This window comes from Ornithorhynchus anatinus, chromosome 4, assembly GCF_004115215.2.
Source record: "Ornithorhynchus anatinus isolate Pmale09 chromosome 4, mOrnAna1.pri.v4, whole genome shotgun sequence".
Taxonomy (NCBI): domain Eukaryota; kingdom Metazoa; phylum Chordata; class Mammalia; order Monotremata; family Ornithorhynchidae; genus Ornithorhynchus; species Ornithorhynchus anatinus.
Genome location: NC_041731.1, coordinates 33,301,147 through 33,319,696, shown reverse-complemented (window position 1 = coordinate 33,319,696; position 18,550 = coordinate 33,301,147).

Genomic DNA, 18,550 nt, shown 5'->3' with positions numbered 1-18,550 from the left:
GGGCCCGGAAGCCTGGGGAGAGCTGCCGGAGGGCTGGAATGGGAAGGAAATCTGCAGTTCCTGCAAGCCTTCTTTCTCCCTACCCCAGCACTGCCCACCTAAAAATTTTCTACGGATGCTCCCACCCCAGAGACAAGAGATAATTAGGAAGGATTCATGGAGCTGGCAGGGAGCCTTCCGCTCCCTGGGAGAGCAAAGGATTGTCCCCTTGAGTACTCCTGTCCCAATTTCCCAGTTGGGGAAACAGAGGCACAGGATGAGGAATAATGCCTATGTTTGAGGACACGAGGGAAGACAGAGGGGCTGGTGAGACTCGACCTCAGGGCCCGGGGCCCTTGGGAACAGGGTTTATAGAAAGGCTTCTTGGTTACATTTCAGTGTGGGAGGGACTGGCGAGGTTGTCCCCAATCACTAACCCAATATGCCGATTTTAAATTATTTTAAAGCAGAGAGGAAAAGCAAAGGGGGTAGAGAAAAAGGAAGAAAGGAGGGAAGAAGAGAGATCAGATAGGATGGGGAATGGCCTAAAGGAAGAATGGTCTTGGGCAAAGAAGAAGAATGAGAAAGAGGTGGAGGAGGAGTGGGGTGAAGAAAGATAGAGAGAAGGGCAGGGAGAGAAACATCTAACAATAATACTAATTGTAGCATTAGTTAGGAGCTTACTATGTGCCAAGCACCACGCTAAGCACTGGGATAGATATAAGAAAACGAGCTGAGATCCAGTGCCTGTCCTGTCCCTTAGCTTCCAGTGCACACACAGGTCCCTGGGTACTGTGAACAGCACAATCCAGATGATGACGATGATGATGATGACGATCGTGGCATTTGTTAAGCACTTACTATGAACCAGGCACTGTACTAAGCTCTGGGGTGGATGCAAGCAAATAGGAGTGGATGCCATCCCCGTACCCACATGGGGCCCACAGTCTTAATCCCCGTTTTACAGCTGAGGTAACTGAGACACGGACAAGTTAACCGACTTGCCCAAGGTCACACAGAAGACAAATGGCAGAGCGGCATTAGAACCCAGGTCTTTCCGAATCTCGGGGCCGTGGTCTATACACTAAGCCACACTGCTTCTCCGGGCAGATACTGTTTGCGGCAGCGGCCGGAATCTCTAAGCGCCCAACTCTTCCAGACTGTTTGGGCAGCCGGCGCGGCTTCCAGCAGGAAGTTTACCCTCACAAAACTCTCCAGCCCAGGCTGCCATTTTAAGATTGCTTTCTTTTTGCTCTAGGAAGCCCACTATTCATTCATTCCTACGTTCAGTTGCATTCATCGAGAGCTTACTGTTTGCAGAGCTCTGTACTAAGCGCTTGGGAAAGTACAACACAACAGTAAACAGGGACATTTCCTGCCCGCAGAGCGCTTACCATCTCGAGGGGGGCGGAAACAGACATCAGTACAAATAAATAAAGTTACAGATACGTACATAAGTGCTGTGGGGCTGGGAGAGGGGAAGAGGCTACTGATTCCCAAGTCCTGCCACACTGCAGCGGAGGAAAGATTTGGCGATGCAGGGTACAGGGTGACGAGTCAAATTTTACCCAGTGTTTTCGGGAAAGGAGAAAAAGCTAGCAAATGGGGTAGAGCCAGGCTGTGCGGATTAACTAGTATCACGGCGGGAGGGCCCATTTCAGTCAACCGCGGGTGTCTTTTGTCTAGAAACTTTCAACGTGGCTGGACTTAGCAGCTTGAAATCAACTTCTTAACATAAGGCAGAACCTGTCCCCACATTCAGAAACTAAATTTCTGTCCCTGTAGGCATTGGGACAATCCTCCCCAAAGTATTTGGAGGCTGCTGCGTAGACATCGATCCACGGGGGGGGGGGGGGGGTGCAGAACACTGTGCAAAGTTCCTGCAATAGCATTGGTAGCCGCCATCCCTGCCCTCTAGGAGTTTATAGTCTAGAAGAGAACTTACAAAACATGGCAGCAGGAGGGAAGAAAGAATAAGCTGTCTCTCTTTAGAACTTATTTATTTGTTTGTTTATATTAGCGTCTGTCTCCCCCTCTAGCCTGTAAGCTTGTTGTGGGAAGGGAATGTGTCTGTTATATTGTACTCTCTCAAGCACTTAGTACAGTGCTCTGCACACAGTGAGTGCTCAATAAATGCAATTGATTGATTAACTGACTGATTGATAGGTCTGCTCTGATGTCATGCAAGAAGCCAAGATAGCAGTGAAAGCATTAACAGGGCAAGACGTGTGTCGCCAGCTCGTCATTCATAGCATGACGTGATACTTGATAGCTTAGCCCAGAAAAGGAGGAGTTATTGAGAGGAAGCAGGGTTTTTCTGTTCCTTGCTTCCTGGCTGACATGGAAAATAAGGGGAAATTCAATCAGTCAAATCAACAGTATTTATGGAGCATTTACTTTGTGCAGAGCACTGTACAAAGTGCTTGGGAGAAACAATAGAACAGAAGGTTCGACCCCTGCCTTCAAGGAGCTTACAGTCCAGCGGGGAAGACAGGAATTAAAATTCCACATACACTTCAGTGCTCGAAGACTCCAAATATTCTAATTTTATTTCTCTTTCTCTCTTTCACTATTTGTACTTCTCCTTACTGAACTCTGATCTATTCATTTCCAACCCCATCTCATGCTTACTGTGTGCAGAGCACTGTCTAGGCATCTGGGAGAGTAAAGTAGAATTCAGTCAATGAATGATACTTATTGAGCACTTTCTGTGTGTAGAGCACTGTACTAAGAGCTTGAGAGAGTACAGTACCACAGAGTCGGTAGACGCTTTCCCTTCCGACAAAGAGCTTACAGTCTACAGGGGGAGACAGGCATTAAAATGAATTACAAATAGGGGAAATAGTAAAGTGTAAGGATATATGCAAAAGTGCTGTGGGATTTGGAATCGTTGACCTCAGGGAGCATACCCTATAGCAAGAAGGTGAATCCTAAAATAAATTATGGATGGAAGGAAGCAGGAAAGGGGGTATGTATATGTGTTAGTGTTGAAGTAATAGATATATAAGATGTGTAAGTGCTAGGAGAGATTGTGAGTACCTAAGGGCTTAGGTGATGAAGCGTCAGTTGGGAGGAAATATAAACTAGGACGATTAGAGGTCAACTGGGGAAGTCTTTTTGGAAGAGGTGTGATTTAAGAAAGGTTTTGAAGGTGGGGAGATGGTAAATGAGTTCCAGTCAGAAGGGAGAGGTCAGTGATGGGAGAGGTGAGAATGAGTCATCGCGAATGGGTTAGGTTGACAGGAACAGAAAGTGCAAGCCGGGGTGTAGTGGATGAAGGGAGAGGAAATGCTAGGAAAGAGAGAGTTGGCTGAGTTCCTTTAAACCGATGGTCAAGAATTTCCGCTTGGTGCGGAGAGGAATGGGCAACGATTTGAGGTGGAAAGACACGTTCAGAGTGATGTTTTAGAAAGATGACCCATGCAGCAGTGTGTTCTGAGGCCTGAAGAAGGGAGAGATGTGAGGCAGGGAGATCAGCAAGGAGGTGGTCTTAAAGCTGAGATATAAGTACCTTGACCAGTATGGTGGCCTTTTGGATCAATCAAAGGTATTTACTGAGCACCTACTGTGTACAGAGCAGGGTACTGAGTGTTTGGTTAGTAGACGCATTCCTTACTCACAATGAGCTTACAGTTTAGAGGATGGAGAGGAAACGTTGTGGAAGAAAAAAGTGACAGGATTCGACAACAGACTGAATATGGAAAAGAGGGAGGAGTCAAGGTTGAAAGAGAGCGGGAGAGTCAAGGACAATGCCAAAGTGGGTCTCAGCAGTTGGGATGATGGATACAGGGAAGGGAAGTCACTTGCCCAAAGTCACACAGCAGACAAGTGGCAGAGCCAGGATTAGATAACGGGACTTTCTTACTTCCGGGACCACGCTCTATCCAACAGACCACGCTGCTTCTCTAAGGTAAGTATTTATGTGAAGGCACATAAATACTCTAGCATAAGTTATCCTAAATGAGGGACTTGTCAGGAACGAGGCCCTCATGTTAGAGGAGGACTGAGTGCTCACTCAGTCTATCAGTCATATTTATTGAATGCTTAGTGTGTGCCAAGCACTGTACCAAACACTTGGGAGAGTACAATATAACACAGTTGGTAGAAACGTTCCCTGCCCACATTAAGCTCAGAGTCTAGAGGAGAAGCTCAGCATAAATAAATAAATGAAGGATAGGTACATAAGTGTCATGGGACTGAGGGAGGGGTGAATAAAGGGTGCAGATCCACATTCCAGGACAATGCAGAAGGGAGTGGGAGAAGAGGAAATGAGGGCTTAGTCAGGGAAGGCCTCTTGAAGGAGATGTTCTTTTAAGAGGGTTTGGAAGGTGGGGCAAGTGATCATCTGCCAGGTATGAAGAGAGAGGGGATTCCAGGCCAGAGGTAGAACGTGGATGAGAAGTCAGCCACGAGAGAGATGAGATGGAGGTAGAGTGAGTAGGTTGGCATCAAAGAACCCCAAATCCTACCTACATCAAGGGTTTGCCCAGTTTCCGAAATGTCCCCATTATGAGGAATGAAAACCGACAGTAAGCTCATTATGGACGGGGAACGTGTCTGTTATATCGTTATATTGTACTCTCCCAAGGACTTAGTATAGTGTGCTTCACACAATAAGAGGGCAATAAATACGACTGATTGACATTGATTGATCGAGGACCACAACAGCAACAGCCATCATCTTTGTTGTTGACCTAGAGATGGGGACCGTTTTTGCTAGCAACCTATTTTCATTTATTTCTAACCTTCCCTGATGTTTCCGTCCCACACCCCGACCTCGGCCACCTTCTCCCAGTTAATCTGTAGCATCCCCCAAACTTCAAGTTGCCAAGTTCCCTGAGTTGTGAGCATCAGCTCTGCCCCTGCCCTGGGTCTCCAGTGGCCTACACAGTCTCTGTGTCCGTGCTAAGCTAGTTTAACCCGGCGTGACTTAAGCTGTTTTTCTCAGACATGGCTTTGATGTCATGCAAGAAGCCAAGATAGCGGTGAAAGAATTAACAGGGCAAGACGTGCGTGGCCAGCACGTCATTCGTAGCAGGACGCGATACTTGATAGCATTCATGCCCTCAGTGTATGAGGAGCTCACACTGTACATAAAACAAACAGCTCTTTTATTGTACATTTTCCCACATCTTTCGGTTTCTAGCTGCTTATGTCTGGCCTGAATGGCAGGCCCTGGCTGCAGGCCTCCACGCATGGGGCTGGATCCCACCTAAAGTCCCGGGATGGGTAATAATAACAGTAGCAGTTGTGGTATTTGTTAAGTGCTTACTACGTGCCAGGCACTGTACTAAGCACTGGGGTGGATTCAAGCACATTCGGATGGACACAGTCCCTGTCCCGTGTGGGGCTCACAGTCTCAATCCCCATTTTCCTCTGAGGCTCAGAAGAAACTAAGACACAGAGAAGTTACATGGCTGGCCCAAGGTCACACAGCAGTCCAGTGGCGAAGCCAGGAGTAGAAACCAGGTTATCTGACTCCCAGGCCCAGGCTCTTTCCAGGAGGCCACACTGATCTTTCATTCATTCATAATAATAATAATAACAATGATGGCATTTGTTAAGCACTTATGATATGCCAAGCACTATTCTAAGCACTAGGGTAGATAGAAGATAATCAGGTTATCCTACCTGGGACTCACAGTCTTAATCCCCATTTTACAGATGAGATAATTGAGGCATAGAGAAGTTAAGCGGCTTGCTCAGGGTCACACAGCAGACAAGCGGCGGAGCCGGAATTAGAACCCACTTCCTCTGACTCCCAAACCCGAACTCTTTCCATTAAGCAATGCTGCTTCTCTCATAATAATAATAATAATAATGATAATGTTGGTATTTGTTAAGCGCTTACTCTGTGCAGAGCCCTGTTCTAAGCGCTGGGGGAGATACAGGGTAATCGGGTTGTCCCACATGAGGCTCACAGTCTTAATCCCCATTTTACAGATGAAGTAACTGAGGCCCAGAGAAGTTAAGTGACTTGCCCACAGTCACACAGCTGCCAAGTGGCAGAGTGGGATTCGAACCCATGACCTCTGACTCCTAAGCCCGTGCTCTTTCCACTGAGCCATGCTGCTTCTCTTTAATTGCATTGATTGAGCTCTCACCGTGTGCAAAACACTGTACTAAGCACTTGGGAGAGGACAATACAACAATGAACAGTTACATTTCCTGCCTACAAAGGGCTACAGTCTAGAGTGGGGGCGGGGGGAGGGGGGGGGAAATCGTCAACACAAATAAATAAAATGACAGATATGTACATAAGTGCTGTGGGACTAGGAAGGAGGAAGAGCGAAGGGAACAAGTCAAGGCGAAGCAGAAAGCAGCGTGGGTCAGTGGAATGAGCCCGGGCTTGGGAGTCAGAGGTCATGGGTTCGAATCCCAGCTCTGCCACTTGGCAGCTGTGTGACTGTGGGCAAGTCACTTCACTTCTCTGGGCCTCAGTGACCTCATCTGGAAAATGGGGATTAACACTGTGAGCCCCACGTGGGACCACCTGATCACCTTGTATCCCCCAGTGCTTAGAACAGTGCTTTGCACATAGTAAGCGCTTTACAAATACCACCATTATTATTATTATTCTCTGTGCCTCAGTGACCTCATCTGTAAAATGGGGACTAAGACTGTGAGCCTCACATGGGACAACCTGATTCCCCTGTATCTACCCCAGTGCTTAGAACAGTGCTCTGCACATTGTAAGCGCTTAACAAATACCACCATTTAGAGGGGTCAGCATGGCTCACTGGAAGTCAGAGGTGATGGGTTCAAATGCCGTTCTGCCACTTGTCAGCTGTGTGACTGTGGGCAAGTCACTTCACTTCTCTGGGCCTCAGTGACCTCATCTGTAAAATGGGGATGAAGACTGTGAGCCTCAAGTGGGACCACCTGATGACCCTGTATCTCCCCCAGCGCTTAGAACAGTGCTCTGCACATAGTAAGCGCTTAACAAATACCAACGTTATTATTATTAGAAAGGAGTGAGAGGTGAGGAAAAGTGGGGCTTAGGGATCTGAATCTGGACAGCCCCGGGGGCCTGCCCGGCCCCTCAGGTGAGGCAGAGCGCGCAACCTGCCCAGAGCTCACAATTTGGGGTGTCTCTCTCCTTGGCTGGCAGTGGTAGGAGGTACGGGGCCGTCAGCTCCTTGAAGGTTCACATCAGCATGGGGGCTCAGCATCTCTGCTTTAAAGATAGCCTCAGGCACTCGCTTAAAGATGCTAACATTGCAGCTGACATTTGGGAAATCCTGGCAGCCGATCAAACCGAGCAGAGAATCAGAGGCAGGGAGGAGAATGTGCCACTTTGCAGGCGTCTGAGCCGGGCTGGGGAACCACAGCCCGAGAGGGGCTTGATTTCTTCTCACTTCAGTATCGTCTAGGCCTGGGAGTCAGAAGGACCTGGATTCTAATCCGGGCTCCGCCGCTTGTCTGCTGTGTGACTCCCGTCGAGTCGCTTCCCTTCTCTGTGCCTCAGGTACTTCATCTGTAAAATGGAGATTAAGACTGTGAGCGCTATGTGGGACATGGACCGCGTCCAACCCCGATTTGCTTGTATCCACCCCAGTGCTTAGTACAGTGTCTGGCACGTAGTGAGCACTGCACAGATACCGTAAAAAAAATTAAGCTAAAAGCAAGGATCCCTATCTGGGGCTATGAGGATCAACCTTCCCGAGTCTCCCAGGGTGAATACCGGAGGGGAGGATGCAACTTGGAATTGAAACAGACCTCGTCCCCCACCCATCTCCCTACCTCCTGACGTTAGGCCCCAGAGTATCTTTAGCAATTTTGGCTCTTGCTAGAAATAGAATGTGGGAAAAAAAAAACCTCATTTTAATTTGTGGAGAGGAGAAGGAAAGACAAGTCAGTCCAGTTTCCCTCTGTGAGAGACCCGGTGTGGAGTTCTTAACATTAATAATGATGGTGGTATTTGTTAAGCGTTTACTTTGTGTCAGACACTGTACTAAGCACCGGGCTGGATACAAGCAAATTGAGTGGGACACAGTCCCCGCCCCAGTTGGGGCTCACAGTATCAATCCCTATTTTACAGATGAAGTGACTTGCCCAAGGTCACACAGCACACAAGCGGCAGACCGGGGATTAGAACCCGTAGCTTTCTGAGTCCCAGGCCTGGGCTCTATCCGCTACAACACCCTGATGCCCAGCAATGGATTCCCCCCAGAGCATCCAGTTCCAATCTCCGGCTAAGCGGAAGACGGTGCTGGCGTGGGTGGATCAAAGTCGACGGTGCTTCCCCTGGAAGTCTGCCATCCGCCCACCAGGTTAAGCTGGGGAACCCGGTGACGGTGATGGGGCAGGAGGGCTCCACTAGGCCGTAGCCTGGGAGTCCGGCCGGGATTATACACCGGCCCGCGTGACCGGAGCCTAATGAGAATCAGGCAGCAGCCATAATGACACCCGAAATATCCTCCGCCTCTATTTTCTCTTTCCCTTCTGTTTGGTTTCCATAGGAATGTTTGTCTGGGAGGGCGGGGGGACTCTGAGCACGTTTGCTGCGGGCCGATGCTTGGGTTCTCTTAGTCTGGGGATGTGGGGAGCTATCGGAAGAGCCCGGGGGGCGGAGGGGGGCGGCTCGGAAGGGGACCGAGGGGAGATCAGCAGATGGGGATAGGGCCAATAAAACCTTTGCAGATCAGGTAGTCATCTGTGGCGGAATGAGTTTTGAAATAATTCACAAGGGACAGGGCCCCAGAATAAGCCTTTGCACTTCAGGGACAAATTGTCTTCAAGAAATCTGGGATTCATTCATTCATTCATCCAGTAGTATCCATTGAGCGCTTACTACGTGCAGAGTACTGTACTAAGCACTTGGAATGTACAATTCGGCAACAGATAGAGACAATCCCTGCCCCATGACGGGCTCACAGTCTGAAAGGGGGATGCTTTTCAAATGTAATCTTCCCTAATTCACTGTCACTATGACTAAATTTACTTTTGGGTAAAGTGAGGCATAGAGTTAGAAAGATGATTTTGCTCGAAGTGGCATAGTCAAGGTTGGAGCTGGTGGAAAACACTACAATTCCTGACTTCCTGTGTAGGACTTGGCAGATTTTCCATTGAGATCTCCCAGCTTGTCCCTGTACTTTCATCTTGCCTGCCTGCCTACCTGTTTACCTGCCTTCCTTCCTTAGTTGGAGTCTATTGGCTCACTCTGTGTTCCCCGTAGAGAGTCTAGCACATCGGTTTGGCTCAGCAAATACCCTACCTGGAACTCCCACCCTCCTTCACATCTGGCAAGCCACCACTCTCTCCATATTCAAAGTCCTACTAAAATTACAGCTCCCTCTCATCTCTCTGCCTTATTTCCCCCCACTCTCCTTCTGCTCCACCAATGATGTGAGTCAGTACCCCCAAACACTCAGGTAGTCACCCCATCGCTACAGCACTTCTTTAACAATAATAATAATAATTGCGGTATTTGTTAAGTGCTTTCTATGCTTTCTGAGCTTAGTACAGTGCCTAGCACATGGTAAGTGCTTAACAAATATCATTATCATTATTATTATTGTTATATATGGGTTTCCCAGCAAGCTCAGATGGAAGGAGGTCTGGCGGGTCTCCAGGGTCCTAGGGACAGTGGAACAACTGGGAGGGGGAGAGGACCAGCGTGGTTGAGACAAGGGCACAGAAGGACCACCATACTTCCCTATATTAACCGCTGGGGTGGAAACAAGCAAATCAGGTTGGAAACAGTCCCTGTCCCACTTGGGGCTCATAGGATCAATCCCCATTTTATAAGTGAGGTAACTGAGGCACAGAAAATTGAAATGACTTGCCCAAGGTCACACAGCAGACATGTGGCGGAACCGGGATTAAACCCATGACTTTCTGTCTCCCAGGCCTGTGCTGTATCCACTACTCCATGCTGTTTCTTGTACTTATCCTTTTACTTAGTTTTTTCCCCCTACCTGTATTATTTTAGTCTCATTCTCCCCTGCTAGATTGTTGCCTGCTTGAGGGCAAGGATCCTGTCTACTAATCTATTGAATTCTCCCAAGCGCTTAGTACAGTGCTCTATGCAGAGAAAGAGAAATCACTCGATAAATGTGACCGATTAAAATTCCAACAGCTTCCAGGACTAAGGGAATGCTACAGCCTGATCTCAAAGGTGGGGTCTCAGCACCCTGACTAGTCATTTGTGCTTTCAACCAAAGAACATCACTCGGCTTAACATTTCTGCAGATTTTCCTGCCCTCTTTTTGTTTGCATAGGGAAGAGAACGCCACACACCCGCACCCCATCCACAGACAGGAGGAAGATCCTGAGGGAGGACCTCTCTCCCTGGTCGGTACCAGGGAAAGGAGATGGGATCCCGGAGCTCAATCAACAATCAGTGATATTTATCGAGCGCTTATTGTGTGTAGCGCTTGGACGAGTACCATTTAACAGAGATGGTAGACACATTCCCGGCCCACAGTGAGTTTACAGTCTAGAGAGGGGGACAGACATTAATAGAAATAAACTACGGATACTTAAGCGCTGTGGGGTTGAGGGAGGGGTGAATAAAGGCTTCCCAGGGCCTCTCAGCTGCTTCGTTCTTTCTCCCTCAGACCAGTGCCGAGGAGGAAACAGGTCGGGAGGGAGAGTGGGAGAAGGAAGAGGGAGGAATCAGGAGAAAGCGTGTGCGAGTCCAAGCCACCGCAGCCTCAATCGGGAAGCTCAGAGGCCCCGTTGCAAGCAAAGACAGGAGAGGGAGGAAGAGGGCTGGGTGGGCACCCCAGGTCAACTCAGAGTACTGGTGAGCTGGTCCGGGGAGGGACATTGGGGACTCCTTCCTCACCTCAGCCTGTCTGCCCTCTTTGGGGGGGGGGGACTTAGAAGTGGGGGGGAATGGTTGCCTTGCCAAAATTGAGTCACCCTGAGTGCTAAACGGGTGTTGAAATGGGGGAGGGAGAAGGAACAGAAAACAATAATATAGAAGTCAATCTGCATAAACCAACCCTCTTTTCCTTCCTCACAAGTCAACTGAATAATTTGCACCAGGCGCTGGACAGAGGTGGGCAAAACTGAATCCAAAACGCCTTGGCCCCTGCCCTTTAGGAGCTTAGAGTCTGACAAGAAAGCAGCCTGGATACAGACAGATATAAAGGCAGGGGTGTGATCCAAAAGAGAAAGGAAAAGTTACATTCAAAGGGGTTGCTAATTTCACTTTCCTCAGGTTCAAACTCTTATAATTGCACTGTTGAATTTTGGGGGCTAACCAGAGTGGGTCGGAACAAGACAATCCAAGGGACCAGAGTGGGACCCTGAAAGGGCATCTGTCTGGCAACCAGGCATCGTCCCTCTCCTGCCCACCTCCATCCTGGAGTTCCATCAGCTTCAGAGCATAGTACAGTGCCTAGCACATGGTAGGTGCTTAACAAATATCATCATTATTATTATTATTATTATATATGGGTTTCCCAGCAAGCTCAGATGGAAGGAGGTCTGGCAGGTCTCTAGGGTCCTAGGGACAGTGGAACAACTGGGAGGGGGAGAGGACCAGTTTGGTTGAGACAAGGGCACAGAAGGACCACCATAAGGACCACCATACTTCCCTACCCCCATCACACTCCCCTCATCTCAGCACTCATACCTGCAACATCAGTGAGGAACCCACTGCAGGTGATAATTAATAGTAACGATGGCATTTGTTAAGAGTTTACTATGTGCCAGGCATTGTATAAGCACTGGGGTGGATACAAGCAAATCGGATTGGATACAGTCCCTGCCCCACATGGGGCTCAAGGTCTCCATCCCCATTTTACAGATGAGGTAACTGAGGTCCAGAGAAGTGAAGTCACTTGCCCACGGTCACACAGCAGAAAACTAGCAAAGCTGGGATTACCATGACCTTCTGACTCCCAGGCCCATGCTCTATCCACTGTGTCATGAACAGGATTACCTCACGTAGGTTAGGTGGAAGGAGTGGGATGAAGTGGGACGGGAGGCAGGATACTGTAATTGCAGGGTTTAAGCGCTTACTATGTGCCAAGCACTGAAGTAAACACTGGGGTAGATACAAGATAATCAGGTCGGACACAGTCCCTGTCCCACACAGGGGTCAGGGTCTAAGGAGGAGGGAGAACAGCCCTTGAATCCCCATTTTCCAGATGACAACATCTGTCTCCCCCACTAACCTGTAAACTCAGTGTGGGCAGGGAACGTATCTACCGACTCTATTTTATTGTACTCTCCTAAGTGCTTAGAACAGTGCTCTGCACACAGTTAGTGCTTCAATAACTACGACTGAGAAAACCGAGGCACAGAAAAGCTAAGCGACTTGCCCAAGGTCACCCAGCAGGCAAATGATGGAATCGGGAATAGAACTCGGGTCTCCTGATCCCCAGGCCTGTGCTCTTTCCACTAGGCTAAGCTAGGCCAGAGATCAGTCTTGGCCCCCCCTCAGGCTTCTTGGCTGTCACCAAGCAAGTGACTTTGCCCCTTTGAGCCTCGGTCTCACCCGTCTTCTCCGCCTCGCCTCTCTTTCTTTTCCATCACTGTAGACACCACCGTTCCTGTCCCACAAGCCCAAAACCTTGACATTTTCCTTGACTCCTCTCTATTCAAACCACATATTCAATCCATCACTAAATCCTCTCGGTTCGACCTTCACAACATCTCTAAAATCCATCCTTTCCTCTCCAGGTAAATGGCTACCATGTTCATCCAAGCCCTTAGCCCGTCCCGTTTTCATTACCTTATCAGCCTTTTCGTTGACCTCCCTGCCTCCTGTCTCTTCCCACTCCAGCCCATACTTCACTCTGCTGCCTAGATCATTTTTCTACAAAAACGTTCAGGCCATGTTTCCTCACTCCTCAAGAACCTCCAGAGGTTTCTCATCCACCTCTGCATCAAACAGAAGCTCTTTACCTTGGCTTTAAAACACTCAATCACTTTGCCCCCTTCTACCTCACCTCGCTACTCTCCTACCTCAATTCAGCCCACACACTTTGCTCCTCTAGTGCTATCCTTCTCACTGTACCTCAGTCTCATCTATCTCTCCACCGACCTCTTGCCGACATCCTGCCTCTGGCCTGCAACACTCTCCCTTTTCATATCTGGCACAATTACTCTCCCCCACTTCAAAGCCTTACTGAAGGCACATCTCCTTCCAAAGGCCTTCCCTGACTAAGCCCATTTTTCCTTTTCCTCCATTCTATTCTGCGACATCCGGGCTTGCTGTCTTTATTTATTCCCCACTCCTAGCCCCATAACACTTACATACATATCTCTAATTTTATGTCCTAATATTAATGCTTGTCTCCCCCTCTAGACTGTAAGCTCATTGTGGGCAGGGAGTGTGTCTGGTATATTCTTCTCTCCCAAGCACTTAGTAAGTGCTCTTAGTAAGTGCTCAATAAGTACGATTGACTGACTGACTCCGTGGAATGCCTTGAGGTTGGACAGGGTAACAATTGTTGGGAATTCTGATTCCTAGGAAAGAGGTTCCTTGAGAAACACCAAGTTTTCTTAGCACGAGTGGGTGGTTTGGCTATCATCTGAAACTACGTGGGAAGACTAGAGCGAGGCTGGGGACTAATAGGGATTACTCCCCAACACCAGGACAGGAAAGTTGGGGGCCCTATCACCCAAGCTTTCGAGAGGGTCCCGAAACATCGTGACTCTTTCGGGACACTTCACCAGTTCAGACCAAAGAGAGATGTTCGCCTTTTGAAGTGGTTGTTTCAAAAAATTCTCCACCGGTTGGAGAAGTTAGATGGGAACATGACTCTCTAGCTGGGTGAAAAATCTGGTGTTTCCGTAGGGCGGGGAAGTGAACCACTCCTTCGGTGAAGCGCGAAAGACCAGCCCCCAAAGTGTGTTAGAAGAAATCTCCCCAAATTGTCCAGGACCTGACGAAGCCAACCGCACTGACGTTCCGTGCCACTCTGGGGCCACAGCCTGGCATCGGCCGCCGCTCCCCACGCATAGACCGTCCTGGGAATTGAGGGTTGGCTCACGTCTCTAGGGAGTGTGTACCCTCCCTGCCCTGCCCTGCCCTGCCCTGCCCAGCCTGGCCCTTCCCCAGGCCTGGAATTCAGCAGAAAACATCAAGGGAAACAAACACAACAGACAGGCGGGAGAGAGCAGAGAATTTAAATAAATAAATACAATTGGGCTTAGAGGAAAGGGAATAAAAGATGCGCTCTCTGCACCTCCTCCCCATCCAGAAACCTGTGTGCTATGTAAATAGATGCAAATTAGGAAGCTCTAGCCAAAGAAGAACCTCTGTCTGTAAAATGCTACATTCTCAGAGTAGAGAGCTGGCTCTGAAAGGTTTTTGTTTTTGTTTTTGTTTTTGTTTTTCCAAGGGTTGAGTGGAGGGAGTGATGGGAATTGAACAGGACCGGGAAAGAGGGTGAGGTTGGGGCAAAGGGGAGAATCCAGCCCAGGCTGTGAGACCCTCTGCCCGAGCTGCTGCTCCTCTCCCCATCCGCCCCCTCCCTTGCCCCCCACATCCCCCACCAGCCCCTCCCATCCCATCAGCCCAGTTCACAGCCCTATCCTTCAAGTGACTTGGGAATTATTCATGTGGCATGCAAACGGCTGGCTGCCTTTCTGATGCTGGGTGATTTGTTGGAAGACAAAGCGGGCGTGTAGGGGAAGAGGAGCCGAGAGGGCCCGCCACGGTTGGGAAGGCCTGGGACGGGAGGGATTCTCCGGGCCAAACGTGGAAGGAGCCAGCCTTCCCAACTGGATCAAGCCAAGGGAGCCCACGTCTAGGCCCTAGAGGTGAACGTTAGGAGAACATCTTCCACCCCACCCCACCATCACCCTCAAACCCAGACATCCAGAAGTTTCTTTGCACCTTTAGCCTGTTGTCCTGCCCTGACAGGGGAGAAAAACCATTTGAGGCCTGACCCCAGAACTCCCAATACCGTGCTAGAAGGCTGGAAGGCTTGACTCCTGAGGTCCCCAATAGACCAACAGAGGTCCCCTCTAGACTGCACGCTCACAGTCTAAGTAGGAGGGGCAACACATATTGAATCCCCATGTTACAGTTGAGGAAACTGAGGCACAGAGAAGTTTAGTGACTCGCCCAAGGTCACGCAGCGAGCAATCAGCAGAGCCGGGATTAGATCTCAGACCCGTGCTCTTTCACTAGGCCACCCCGCTGCTCTGGAATCAATATAATAAGGGTTGGACTCAGAAAGGATTAAAGAACTCAGGACTGTCAGCGATGCCAGCACAGAATCAACCCACTTGTCCAGCAGTCCAACATGCCGACGACATTCTGCCTCCTGAGAACAGGGGAAACAGGATCCTTGGAGGAATCCTGTGATGACTCTAAGCTCCTTGTGGGCAGGGAACATGTCTGCCAACTCTGTCACATTGTACTCTCCCAAGAGCTTCGCCCAGTGCTCTGCACCCAGTAAGCACTCAATTAAATACTACTGATTAATTGATGATGGTGATTGCCCTCCTGGGCATCCATCCTTCAGGCTAGAAACAGATCACCTAGGATCTCAACTTTCTCCTTCTACATCACTAACTTTCCCAGTAGGAGCAAATGAAGGTCCACGTGCCTTTGAATGTATCCAAAGCCCTCGTGAACCTGCTATCGGTGGCAGGTTCGGCTGCTTGGGGGCCCATTTTCTCAAGGGCTTCTGACTGGGTGGTGATGGTGGTGGTGGAGGCCTCGATTGAGCCTGCTCTAAGCTGAGCTGTCTACGGGGACAACATACAGAAGTATGTTGGGGAGCAGAGTGTCCTAGTGGTCAGAGCATGAGCCTGGGAGCCAGAGGACCTGGGTTCTAATACCGACTCCACCACCTCTTTGTCGTGTGACTTTGGGCAAGTCCCTTAACTTCTCCGTGCCCCAGTTTTCTTAACTGCAAAATGGGGATTCAATACCTGTTCTCCCTCCCCTTACTTAGGCTGGGAGCCCCATGTGGGATAGGGACCGTATCTGGCCTGATTAACTTGCATCTGCCCAACATTTAAAACAGTGCTTGATGCAGAGAAAGTGCTTAACAAACACCGTAATAAATAAATAATAAATAAAATAAAGAAGAAGCAAAACATGTTATCTCTGCCCTTAGAGAATTAACGATGCAATGGGAGAGATGGGAGACATAAATGGGCAAATATACCTTAGTTAAGGAGAAAATTAAATAGAAATAGACAGAAAAGAATAAACGGAAAAATACATCTGTGTGGAAATGGCTAATGGGAAGATGGGGGCTAGGGAATGTTTCCAGAAGGAGATGCAGAGAAGAAGATTAATTAATTAATCAGTAGTATTTATTGAGAGCTTACCATGTGCGGTACACTGTAGTAAGCACATGGAAAAGTATAATATGACAGCCCCGTAGGGGATATGTTCCCTGCCTACAATGAGCTTATAGTCTAGAGGGGGAGACCGACATTAATATAAAGATGACTAGGAGGAAGACAGAAGGTAGCAACACAAGATGTTGGTTGGGTGAGTTGACTGACTCACTCTCTCTTTCTCTCCTCATCCCACTCTTATTTTCCCTCCTGTCCCATTTCCTTTTCCATCCTGCTCCTGTTGTTCCACTTTTAGTGCTCAAAAATCTGTTCACCTTAGTGTTTCCCTCACCAAAGCACTGCAGAGTACCGTAGAGGACATGCTTCTTTGACAGCAGCCTGAAGGGGGTTATGAAGTGCAGAAAGCCACAGTCCTGGGTCCGGCCAACTGAAGCAAGCAGCCCCAGTACTGAACTCCTGGAGTCATCATCTGCCACTCTTCTTAGGGTGGCCAAAGTGTGATGCTCATTGGCACTTGGGGAAAACACCCCCAAAGGGCGACAAACCAATCCAAACTTCCAAGGGACTTGGCTCAACACTAGAATCGTTTTCTTAGTGTCGTGGAGGCAGGGACGGGAGCTCAAGCCCTGCTCAAGTATTAGCTGACTGTGCTCCACAGCTCTCTTCAGGTTGGAGTTCCTGGTGAGAACTGGGCCCTCCCCAGGTAAAGACTTTGCTTTTTGCAGATGGGATCTGTCCCTACCCCTTTTCCTGACAGGATGGTGCCCCAGTAGTTCTGGGGGTTGTTTGGTGGTTGGTGATGAACAGGGTGAGCTGTGTAAAAAAGCCTCGCCCCCTCCACTTGATGCTTTCAGTGAGGCCTGCAGTAAATGGACTACGGTGTGCCTCTGTGTGTGTGTTTCTGTAAGTATCTTCTCTGTACGTGTGGCTTGCAAGGACTTATTAAACCAAATTTCAGGCAAAAGTGAGATGCTGTTAAAACATGACTCTCTTCTCAGGGCAGCCAAAATGCATTACTCGTTGGCACTTGGGAGAACCACCCCCAAAGGGCGATAACCAATCCAAACTTCCAAGTGGGGACCCACTTCCCACTGTCCTGAAGAGTCTTTCTTCCCACTAGAGAGGCTGCTGCTTTGTTCCAAACGGTCACAGTGGGGTGAGCTGGAGCCGGGGTCGGGGAGGCTCGCGTTTGGGCTGAGAGGGAGGTTGGCTGTTCTCTGGGATTTGACAGTGGAGTCCCTCCCTCCCGTTGCTCAAAATTCCTCACACCCCACATTCAGAGGGGCAGACCACAAAGACATCCCCACATCTGCCCCCTCATCATCACCCTCATGCTTAGAGGAATAACTCTTCTATCTCCAAACGGACCACGAGATCGACAGAGTGCTCTCGATTCCTGGGAAGACCTGCTAGAGGCCCACCCCGGGGCAGGAATGGACCATGTCATGGAAAGTAAAGACCGCCTGATGAGGAGAGTTTTCCAGGCACTGGCCCTAGAGCTATTCCAGGAAGCAGCTGAGGCCCAGCCCAGTTTGGAGGATTATCCATTCCTCTGGGGACTCCCGGGAGTCCTGAGCAATGGCTCTGGCCCATCGTTCCTTTCACCCTCCTTCTCCTCAGCTTCCCAACTTCACAGCGCATGGCAGGAAACTCTCTGACGATCCACCCTGGTATGACTGTCTCCAGCTCCATGTCTGCTTCCAGAATCTCTCACTGGCCCAGCAAGAGCTACTTGCTAAAGGTTCCGGATGACCGGCCTGCCCTGGAAAAGCTCCTTTCACCAGCTTCTTCCTCGGTAGATAATATAATTTTTCTCCTCTTTGGGGCAAGGTTGTGTGGAAAACCTCAATGCACCTAATCAGTCAATCAATCAGTTGTATTTATTGAGTGCTTTCTATGTGCAGAGCACTGTACTAAGCACTTGGGAGAGTACAATATAACAGAACAGTTCCCTGCCCATAACGAGCTTATAGTTTAGAGGGGGAGACAGATTAATACGGATAAGTAATATACAATATAAAATTTAAAGATAGGTACATAAGCGCTGTGGGGTTGGGGGTAGGGTAAATATCAAATGTGCAAAGGTCACATACTGAAGTGCATAGACGAAACCCAAACTCACCTCCACCCTTCAAGGAAAAGGTTGGGGGTGGGAGAGAGAGAGAGAGAGAGAGAGAAGAGAGAAGAGAGATGCAAATGTTTTTATCCTCCTTCCTTTTAAATACTGAAACCAGCCTTGACAGCGCCTGAAAATAAATGGCACCAACTCGCTGGGATTTCAAATTCCGTGATTAAGGGCTGAAGCAAATACTTTTTTTTCCCCTTCCCTGGGCTGATAGAGCAC